Source organism: Carcharhinus amblyrhynchos, chromosome 21 (genome assembly GCF_965287045.1).
Source record: "Carcharhinus amblyrhynchos chromosome 21, sCarAmb.v2.hapA, whole genome shotgun sequence".
Taxonomy (NCBI): domain Eukaryota; kingdom Metazoa; phylum Chordata; class Chondrichthyes; order Carcharhiniformes; family Carcharhinidae; genus Carcharhinus; species Carcharhinus amblyrhynchos.
In genome coordinates, this window is record NC_137344.1 from 49,889,133 (window position 1) to 49,895,556 (window position 6,424).

The 6,424-nt window shown below is 45.3% G+C and overlaps 1 long non-coding RNA gene across 1 annotated transcript; it reads left to right on the forward strand.

Moving 5' to 3' along the window:
* The first annotated feature begins 222 nt into the window (after positions 1-222).
* LOC145356507 (uncharacterized) lies at positions 223-2,800 on the forward strand. Its single transcript, XR_013889152.1, has 2 exons — positions 223-331; positions 2,421-2,800. It is a non-coding gene; the product is annotated as an uncharacterized LOC145356507 (long non-coding RNA).
* The last annotated feature ends 3,624 nt before the right edge of the window (positions 2,801-6,424 follow it).

A 6,424-nucleotide genomic window follows, 5' to 3' on the forward strand; every position in this document is an offset into this window, starting at 1 on the left:
ACTCTTTCTGTGTAATGTCTGAAGCATTATCTGTGTGTGTGTGTGTGTGTGTGTACACAGACTGCATTAACTCTCTCTTTGCACAGACCTATTTAAAGCCTCCATTCTCTCTCTGTGTGCATCCCGGAGACTGACTGACCCGCCGCGCTCTTCCAGAATGTTCCACCCGCTCCGGGGTTTCCCTGGAGCCCCGGCTCAGGCCTGTTTCCGGCGGGGGCCGGAAGTGCGGCGGTGCCATGCAGCAGAGCCGGCTGTCGGTTAGGAAGCGCTGGGGGAAGCCGCTGCTGTTCGCGGCGGTGGGCGTGGGGCTGGTGGCGGCCTTTGTGTACAGGTCAGACAGCGGTTTGTACCCTTACTGCCACCCCGGGGCCGCGGACACCCAGCTCGGGGTCACTCACCTAGTGACCTCCAGCAGCCTTTGCTCATCCAAAAGGCTGGGAGATTCCCTGGGAGGAGGAGGAGGAGGAGGTGAAGCTGGGAGACAGGGGGGGCGGGGTAGTGGGGTCAGCTGGGAGACTGGGGGGGTAGTGGGGTAAGCTGGGAGACTGGGGGGGTGGGGGGGGTAGTGGGGCCAGCTGGGGGTGGGGCGGGGTGGTGGGGCCAGCTGGGGGTGGGGCGGGGTGGTGGGGTCAGCTGGGGGTGGGGTGGGGCAGTGGGGTGGGGTCAGCTGGGGGTGGGGTGGGGCAGTGGGGTGGGGTCAGCTGGGGGTGGGGTGGGGTGGGGTAGTGGGGTCAGCTGGGGGGGTGGGGTAAGGTGGGAGACATGTTGCTGACCCTGCCACTCTTTGGGTTGAGGTTCACCACTATGATCTGTAATCCAGGATTCAGCTCCTTCAGGGGGAAATTGGCCAAAGCTAAGATCAAGTTGCAGTGTTTGATTTTTTTGATTTCATTTGCTTGGCTGTGGGGTCACTGACTTGGGGCAGCATTTGTAGCCCATCCCTAATTGCCTTGGAGAAAATGGTGGTGCATTGCTGCCTTGAATCACTGCTTGAATTGTTGCAGCCCCTGTGGTGTAGGTACACTCACTGTGCTGTTAAGGACAGAGCTCCAGGATTTTGATCCAGCCACTGAAATAATGACAACAATACATTTCCAAGCCTCTTGGAGGGGAACGTACAAGTGGTCAAAATCCCATGTGTTTGCTGTCCTGGTCCTTCAAGGTGATAAGAGATTGTGAATTTAGAAGTTGTTGCCTTGGTTACTGCAGTGTGCTTTGTGTGTGGTCCACACTGCAGCCACACTCCAAAGCTTTTAAGAAAGTCCTTCATTGTAGACTGACCACAAAAATAAAAGCCCATGGGATCCAAGGTAAAGTGGCAAGTTGGATCTAAAATTTCTTCAGAAATGGGAAGAAAAGTGGAATGGTTGATGGATGTTTCTGTGATGAAGGTGCCCTTTGGCTCTAATTTTACAGAGCTCTTGCTTTTTGTGTGGTGTGGGTGGGGTGGGGGGTGTGCACGTAGGTGGGGGTGTAGATACATATGTATGTGCAGGGGGCATGATAACATTTATAGATTGTACAAAATTGGTTCATCTGTATCTATGATTCTTGGGAATGAATGTTTAAGCTGCTTGATGGGCTGCTCGGGTTGCCAGTCTGCCAGGATTGGCCTGGATTCTCCAGGAATTGAAGAACGCAGCTCTGTAATGTTGGAGAAAAATTGAGGCACTGAAAGAAAAACTTACTTCTGTCATTTTCTTTGAATCTTTCATTTTAACAGATATAAAAGTATTCAAAGTGGGGGAATAGGACTCCTTGGCTGACAGTCAAACAATCATCCAATTGGGTAATGATGCCTAATGTGGGCAAGTCAGCTGATGAAAATTCTAGGAATACATTTAATCACAATTGGCAACCCTAGGTGCTGATCAAGTGGGCTGCTTTGTCCTGCTTAGCATTGAACTTCCTGAATATTGTAAGAGCCACACACTCTCATGGAGAGTATTCCATCACATTCCTGACTTGTGACATCTAGTTGATCAATAGGCTTTGTAGGTGAGTTACTTGACACAGAATTCCCAAACTCTGACTTTTAATCACAGTATTTATGTGGCCAGTCCAGTTAGTATCGAGTCAGTAGTGAACTCCCTGGGTGCATTGATGATGAGGATTCATTAATGATGTTGAACATGACCTGTTAGAGATAATGATGGCCAGCTGTGATAACTATCCCAGAGGTAGTTAGATCAAATCTCATCATGGTAGTTCTGAGACGTTCCATTAAACTTGGTCATTTGCTGGCTCACACTAGAAGGGAAGACAGTGAAAACTGCTGTATTTGATTGTTTTAGGGATGGAAGCTTCTGCCTCTGCATAATCTGGGCCTACTCGTGGTGCAGGGCATAGAGGCATGTTCCAGAATCAGATTTCTGAAATAACACAACCGGCTTATTTTGATTGTTTTATATTTTGAACAGGCACAGTTTTTTCCCCGATATCGAAGAGATTCGTGCCAAAGAACGGAACAAACACAATGAAAGGTTGCAGGTGATCTTGGAACGTAGGGAAAAGCAACTGCTGGAATTGGATGAGAAGAAAGCTCCCCGATGAGCTTGGGAAAGAGGAGTGATCTTCAATTCCATAGACAATGCCCCAATTCCGAGAGACTGGAATCATGCGTGGTGCAGATGTGAGACACCTGGACTGAGCAAATAAGCCAAAAGGAGGAATTGTAAATGTACAATGAGATTGAAATGCTTCTTAAAAGATCACATCAAGATTAAAGTTATGTAATTAAAATGTATATACATGTAATATTATGTGATTTAATTAAAAAGAAACTTTGGATATCAAACAATTTGTTGGTTGGCAGAGGATTTCTTTACTTATTTGAATAGAATGGCTCTGTCAGTGGAGAGAAGCACCATTTTTAACAGCACTGAGACGCATATAATTCCTTTTCATTAGTTAATTAACAATGGGGGAAGATGTATATTGTTACTGGGCTCAGCATCGTGCCTTGAGGTTAAAGGGCAAAAATTCACTGATGAAATAACAAAGGAAAATCAGGCAGTTCCTGTTGGTACCTAGCCCAATTTTTAATTTACCTACTGTGGCTTGATTGGGCTGGGGGAAATCGATCCAGCACACTCAGAAATGATGGAAGAAAGAACAAAAACAACTTTTTAAAAAAATTTAAGTCAAAAGATGTATACTTCTAAAGATTTAATCAGTTATTTTTCTGAGTACAATAGTGATCAGGAAGGAATATACCCCAGGACTGTTTTACTGCCCTTTTTACTGTATATTGTCTGTATTTCATTGCTTTAACTGGATTCATCCACAGTTAGGGGAAAGAACAATACAGCACAGGAACAGGCCCTTTGGCTCTTCAAGCCTGTGCCGCTCATGCGCCCAACTAGACCACTCATTTGTATCCCTCTATTCCCAGTCTGTTCATATGCCTATCTAGCTAAATCTTAAACAATCCCAGTGTGTCCACCTCAACCACCTTGCTTGGCCATGCATTCCAGGCCCCCACCACCCTCTGTGTAAAATACATCCCCCTAACATCTGTGTTGAACCTTGAACTTGTGACCCCTTGTGTTTGTCACCTCTGACCTGGAGAAGAAGCTTCCCACTGTTCACCCTGTCTATGCCCTTCATAATTTTATACACCTCTATTAGGTTGTCCCTCATCCTCTGTCTTTCCAGGGAGAACAACCCCAGTTTGCCCAATCTCTCCTCATAGCTAAGACCCTCCATACCAGGCAACATCCTGGTAAACCTTTTCTGTACTCTCTCCAAAGCCTCCATGTCCTTTTTGTGAAAACTTTTTGTGAGGTGTTTGGCTAAATGCTGTTAAGACTTCAATCAATAATGAGGCATTTAATAATTTGATAAAGACAGATACAACTCAAACACTAGAGCATATTGAACAGCTTCTGTCAATGACTTACTTTAAGGCCAGTATTAATTGCCCATCATTATAAGTTGCCCTTGAGAAGATGGCTGTGAGCTGCATTCCTGAACTGCTTGTCTCCCTATGGGGTAGGAACACCCATTGTGATGTTTGGTGGGAAATTTTGACAGCGACACTGATGTGACGATGATTATGTTTCCAAGTTAGGATATTACGTGACCTGCAGAGGAACTTGCAAATGGCGCCGTTCCCCTGCATCTGCTACCCTTGATCTTGTAGGTGGTAGATACTGCAAGCCTAGAAGCTGCTGTTGAAATAGCCTTGGCAAGTTGCTGTGATGCGTCTGTTACAGTGTGCCAGTGGGGGAGGGAGTGAATGTTTGCGGTAAGGGCTGTGGTGCCAATCAAGTGGGCTGCTTTGAATGGTGCCAAAGCTTTCAAATGCAGTTGGAGCTGCAATCATAAATGGAAGTGGAAAATGTGCCCCAGTGTTATACAGTGACAGACCTGGACCCACCAGTACTGAGCCCCAGTGTTATACAGTGACAGACCTTTACCCACCAGTACTGTACCCCAGTGTTATACCATGACAGATCTGTACTCGCAAGTACTGTACTCTAGTGTTACACAGTGACAGACCTGTACACACCAATACTATACCCCATTGTTATACAGTGACCTGTACCAACCAGTACTGTACCCAGTTTTATACAGTGAGGTAGTAAGGATTTGGTTGCTAGATTAATTTCAGTTTAAAGTTCAGTCTCTAATTGGGATTTGTTTAAAGACAAGTCTGTAAGCCGCCCCGAAAATCAAAATCTCTCTGAACGCTTCAAGGTGGGTGGCATGGTAGCACAGTGGTTAGCACTGCTGCTTCACAGCGCCAGGGATCCAGGTTTGATTCCTGGCTTGGGTCACTTTGTGTGGAGTTTGCACATTCTCCCCATGTCTGCATGGGTTTCCTCGGTGTTCTGGTTTCCTCCCACATTCTGAAAGACGTACTGGTTAAGTGCATTGACTAGAACAGGTGCTGGACTGTGCCGACTAGGGGAATTTCACAGTAACTTCTTTGCAGTGTTACTGTATGCTCTACTTGTGACTAATATATTTAAAAACTTTAAAGGCTGCTAACCCACTTTATAGCAAGTATGCATGGAAGTGGCATTTGACTTTGAGGATTGTTGCTTATTTGGAACTGAAATAGTGTTCATTTAGAAATTAGATTTGTTTACTTTAATTTTTGCATTATTGTTCAACTGTTAAAAATTAAGCTGCTTCATTTTTTACAGTTATATTTAAACTGTTATGAAGAAAGCTGTAATGAGGTTATGAGCTGACTAGCCCTGGCAGAACGTAAGCTGAATATTGGTGACTAGGTTATTGCTGAGTAATTGCCACTTGATAGCGCACTTTCGATGACCCTTTCCATCACTATGCTGCCAGTGGAGAGTAGAATGATGGAGTGCTAATAAGCCATATTGGATTTCTCCTGTTTTTGTGGACAAGGCATGCTTGGGGAAATTTCCACACTGTTGGATAACTGCGAGCATCGTAGCTGAACTAGACTACCTTGGCTAAGGGCACAGCAGGTTCCAGTGCATTTTTTCACTATTGCCAGAATGTTGACAGGACCCATAATCTTTGCAGAATCCTATGCCTTCAGCTGTTTCTTGATATAATGTGGAGTGAATCAACTTGGTTGAGAACTGGCATCTGTGATACGAGGGACCTCTAGAGGAGGCTGAACTGGATCCCACTCGGTCCTGTTGGTTGAAGATTATTACAAATGTTTCAGTCTCATCTTTTGCACTGATGAGTTGGGCTCTCCCATCATTGAAAATGGGAATATTTGTGGAGCCTCTTTTTCCTGTTAGTTGTTACATTGTTCACACCATTCAGATGTGACACGACTGCAGATGTGACACATTACTTGTGACAGCGTTTAGCTCTATTGCATGCTGCTTCCACTGTTTGGCATACGAGTAGTTTTGTGTTGTAACTTAAAAAGCTCCTGGTATGCTCTCCTACACTCCTCATTGAAATAGGGTTGACCTCCTGGCTTGGTAATAATAGTAGAGTGGGGGTATGGCAGGCCTTGATTGTAATTGAATTTTGCTGCTGTTGATGGCCCACAGCACCTCATGGATGTTGAATTCTGAGCTGCTAGATCTTTTTGAAATCTATCCCATTTAGCACGATGGCAGCGGCACGCAATACAATGGAGGATAGCCCCAGTGTCAAAACAGGAATTTGTCTCATGAAGGTGTGCGCAGTGGTTACTCCTATCGCTAATGTCATGGGCAGATGCAGGTTTGTCAGGTAGATTGGTAAGGATGAGGTTCCCTCCTGCTTGTCCCCTTAGTATCTTCTGCAGACCCAGTATGTCCTCTAGGATTCGGTTAGTTTTGTCAGTAGTGGAGTTACAGAGCCATTCTTGCCGATGAACATTGTACAGGATCTAGATTCTGCTTCTTCCAATTGCTTTTCAACATGGACTACTGATTCTCATTTGGGGGAGATAGCTGGTAATCAGCAGGTTTTGTTAGTGATACTCAATATT